The following is a 4924-nucleotide window of genomic DNA, read 5'->3' as shown; positions in this document are numbered from 1 at the left end:
ACAGTGAAAAAGATCAGTGGTTGCCAGGGGTTGGTGTGGAGGGTCGGGGGGGCGGGTGGGGACGAAGGAGAGAGAAAGAGGCAGAACACAAGAATTTTTAGGGTGGCAAAAATACTTTGTATGATAGTCTAATGATGGATACATTTGTCCAAGCCCATAGAACGTACAACACCAAGAGTGAACCGTAAGGTAAACTATGGACTTTGAGTGATAATGATGTGAAAATGTAGGTTCATCAACTGCAACAAGTGTACCATTCTGGTGGCAGATGTTGATAACAGAGGAGACTATGCATGTGTGGGGGAAGTGGGTATATGGGAAATCTCTGTACCTTCCTCTCAATTTTTCTGTTAAGCTAAAACTGCTCTAAAATAAAGTCTTTTAAAAAAAGACACTATTTGATTACACAATACTTACTTTTCCAATAAAATAACACAGAATATATTATCTATGGGAAACCTGGTAACTTGATTGTATTTTCATTATAATCCATATCCTTGAGTTTCTTTATTTTAAAAATTATCTATGGTAACACTTTTTTTTTGGTGAAAAGTTGTAAGAATTTTAATACATATATAGATTCATGAAAACATCACCAAAATCAGGATACAGAACAGTTCCACCATCTCAAAACCTACCTTATGCTATCCCTTTGTAGTCACACCCTCACTTCACCCAAAACCTTGGGCAACCACTCTTCTGTTCTCCACCATTGTAGCTTGGTCATTTTGGGGAGTGCCAAATAAATGGAATTATACAGTATGTAACCTTTTGAAACTAGGTTCTCTCACTCAATATAATAGCTTTAAGATTCATCCAAGTTGTGTGTATCAATAGTTTGTTCCTTTTTATTGTCGTGTTGTATTCTATGGTATGGATGTATCACAATTTGTTTATCCATTCACCTGTTGAAGAGCTTTGGGGTGGTGTCCAGATTTTGACTATCACAAATAAAACTGCTATGAACATTCAGGTACAGGTTTTTGTGTAAACCAGTTTTCATTTCTTTAAGCTATATGCCTAGGAGTGGGATTGCTGAGGGTCAAATATATATTTAACTTTCTAAGAAATTACAAAACCATTTTCCAGAGTGGCTGTACCATTTCACATTCCCATCAGAATTATATGTGAGTTCTAGTTGCTCCGTATACTTGTCAGCACTTGGTACTGTCAGTATTTTTTTTATTTTAGCCATTCAAAAAGTATGTAAGTAATGGTATCTTATTGTGTTTTTAGTTTGCATTTTTCTAACTGCTAATAATATTAACTATCTTTTCATGTGCTTTTTTGTCATCCTTATGTCCTATTTGGTGAAGTGTCTGTTCAAGTCCTTTACTCATTTTTTAATTTTAATTCACTTATTTTCTTATTACTGAGTTTGAGAGTTCTTTATATATTCTCGATACAAGTCCTTTGTTGGATATGCAGTTTTCAAATATATTCTCCTAGTCCATATCTTGTCTCTTCATTATCATGACAGTATCTTTGGAAGAACAAAAGTTTTAAAACTTGATGAAGTCCAATTTATCAATTTTTTTTCTTTTATAGATCATTCGTTTGGTGTCATTTCTAACAACTCTTTGCCTAACACCAGGTCACAAGGATTTATCCTATGTCTCTTCTAAATTCTTTATAGTTTTATGTTTCTCATTTAGATCTATGATCAATTTTGAGTTAATCTTTAGGTAAGGTGTGAGCTTCATATCAAGGTTTATTTCTTTTCCTATGGATGACCAGTTGTTCCAATAACCATTAGTTGAAAAGAACATCTTTCCTCCACTGAATTATGTTTACAATTTTGTCAAAGATCAAATGGCTGTATTTGTATGAGTCTATTTCTGGACTTTCTATTTTGTTTCATTGATCTCTGTGTCTATATCTTCTCTGTGGGTCTCTTTAAACAAACAAATAACAGACAAATTTGACACATGTCCTGAGCAATAAAGAGTTGGGGGAAAACCAGTCCCTGTGTGTCCAAGAACTAGTAATAATTAATTCCTCCCATCATCTATTTTCTGCCACCTCCTAACTCAGATTATCACAGAAACTGAGGTGAATATCTCAGTAAAGTTACCAGTTAGCTTCATAGTATAACAAATTAATAAAAACTTCTTCCTTAAATGCTTTCCTCACTCTCTGTTTTCATGGTGGTGTCAACTGAAAAATATGCCAGCTTCCCATGTCTCAGAGCAGAGGAAAGGGAGTTACACTCTGTTCAGAGGAAAATACAGCTCTGTTTACCAGCTAGGGAGATATGAAAATGGAAACATCTTTTACTATTTAATTTGAAATAAAGTGTCATCCAAGCCATAGTGGAATTTTTATTACATCAACAACTGGCCTCTGTTCAAAATAAGTTTCTGGGTTGCCTTTCAGCATGGGCCATTTGAAAGAGGAAGATCCAGAATGACATTCCTGTGCATGGAAATATAAGTGGATGGACACACAGACGGATGGAAACAGATCTAGATAGTCTCCTTTCCTTCCCCCTAGCCCAAACTGGGATAATTTAATACATACTATCTTGTAACTAAAACAGATCATCTTTGCTGCATAGAAAGCTAGAGTTGACAGCACTAATTATTTCTCATTGTTTCTTTTGATCACAGGCTGTACAAGTGGTAGAGTCGGTGTTAAGTAAACATGTTTTCTCCCTCCAGGCTAATGTTGGAGGACTACTCCTCTTTTTGGATGTATTAGGATAATAATTGCAGCTAAGAAATAATGTACTTTTTGTTGAAATGACCAGATGGAGACATGACTTTTACAAAGACTTGTGAGTGTTTGAATTCCAAGATCCACATGGCATCTTCTAATTATTGGGCAGTTTTTCAGCAGTCCTGACAGTTTTAGGCTGTGAATAGTGGCTTCCTTCAGGTACAAACACATCTTATCCTGTTACTCTGTGCTTTCTGAGCTGAAGTCAGCTTTTCCAAGGGACATTTCCCCACTCCCATTCCACTTGTGTTAATTGTGCTCTCAAGTGAACCAATGAGCATTTACTTATTATTTACCTTTTACTTTTCTCACTTTGTCTTATGCCTATAGGTAGGAAGGGATTAGATTGTAGAATGAGAAAAGGGGCCACCCTCATTTATTCATTTATGCATTCATTCATTCATTCTATAGATATTTATTGAACACCTACTCTGTGCCAAGTACAGTGGTCAACAAGGTAAACTTTGCCTTCAAGGAGCATACAGTACAACAGGTGATAGATACAAGTAAACCAGCAAGTGGCCTAGGAGAGCCATGTAGAGACCCCTACTCAGCCTTGAGAATCAGAGAAGTTACCTGCAGCAGATGGCAGCTGCGATGAATCTTGGAAGACAAATAGGATTTGGCCTATGAAGGGGGTGGGAGGTAGGGAAGGGTGTCCAAGCAGACAGCATTGCCTACATAAGGGCCCAGAGAAGACTTTTTCGGGGAACTGCAATGATTTTAGTACTACAAGAACACAGAGTGCATGGGTGGGTTTTGCATTGTACAGTATTTGACAGTACAGTATTGCTTAAAACACACACACACACACACACACACACACACACACACACAGACACAAATATATATTCTTGAATCTACCACAGGCCCCACTCCTTTCCATTGTTCGACTCTATCTTGATCTATTTTATTACCTGCCTGGCTCATGTAGGTATTTGACTTTGGGATCCTCTACCTCTGAACACAGATGAAAGATTAATTTCAAACTATCTCAGTTGCTATTTCTGATATGACAGGAAAAGAGACCAGCTTTTTGATGGAACTCTGAAGACCAACTCAATGAAAGTTATTACCCATGAGATATGACCACGAGGATTACTCATATACATTAGAAAAGAAGGATTTTTTTTCTCAGGGAAGGAAATGGAGTATAAAGACAAATATTTATTGAGGTCCTATCATGTGTCAGGTACTATGCTAAGTTATTTTATATCAGGACTTTCCTTAAAAGATGATAGCAATTTAAGAGGTCACAGGTGCGTGTATAAAATTAAATTTATAACTTATAAGGTGATTTTATGCGTCTCAAAATATTTTATTTATTAGAATGTGACTTTAATATTTAATGCAATCAAATATTCATCACTATTTATTGAGGGTCAGTTATGTGTTAGGTACTGGGCCACTAGGGATACAGAACAGACATGGTCCCCGCCTTGTTCACTAATGGGGCCTTTCTCTCAGCGTGGACAATTAGCTCTGTTTGGTCCTCTGAGCTGTCAGATTTGAGTCACCCCAGGATTAAAGGAAATCTTTGAAAGAGTAAGTCAGAGTTTGTAACCTTGGTGAACTTTAACCAATTTTTATGTCTAGTATTGACGTGAACCAAGCCAACCCTTCTCCTTCTTGGGATGAAAATCTTGGTCACCAGGTAAATCAGTAGCAAACACCTCTGCTGAGGAACCCAGGTGACGTTAGCTTTCCGGCACTTCTCACGTTGATGTTTAGGGTTTTGAATCCCCTGTTAAACTGACTTTAAAAAATAACTTCTTGGTTCTCACAATGGAAATTGAGTCACAGCTGGTTTATATGTTCATACTTGCATTTGATGTGAGTCATGAGAAATGAGGATATTTATTTCCCAAGGAAGGAGAAGAATCTCAGTTAACTTTGATCCGTCTCAGTGGCTTAGCAGAGTGCTTCAGGCAGACTGTTGCTCAATAAATATTTGCTGATCCAATATCCAATTAGCCAGAGATCTATATCTGCAAAGAAAATTTGTCTTTGCCAATCTGTCAGAGGGCCTGTCTTTGTGGGACTGCCCTAGGTTTTGGAACCTTTGCCCATAAGGAACTCTATTGTGGCGTGAGGAACTGGCTGTGTTTACACAACACCCCTCTTTCCCAGGTATGGCATCCAGGTAAACTTAGACTGTAGTAAGCCACCCTGAGCACGTGCTTCTTCCTTCTTCTTCCAGGCTCCT

This window comes from Ceratotherium simum, chromosome 2 (genome assembly GCF_057802395.1).
Source record: "Ceratotherium simum simum isolate JZ-2026a chromosome 2, ASM5780239v1, whole genome shotgun sequence".
In the NCBI taxonomy this organism is placed as follows: Eukaryota; Metazoa; Chordata; class Mammalia; order Perissodactyla; family Rhinocerotidae; genus Ceratotherium; species Ceratotherium simum.
This window is presented reverse-complemented; position numbering follows the sequence as displayed.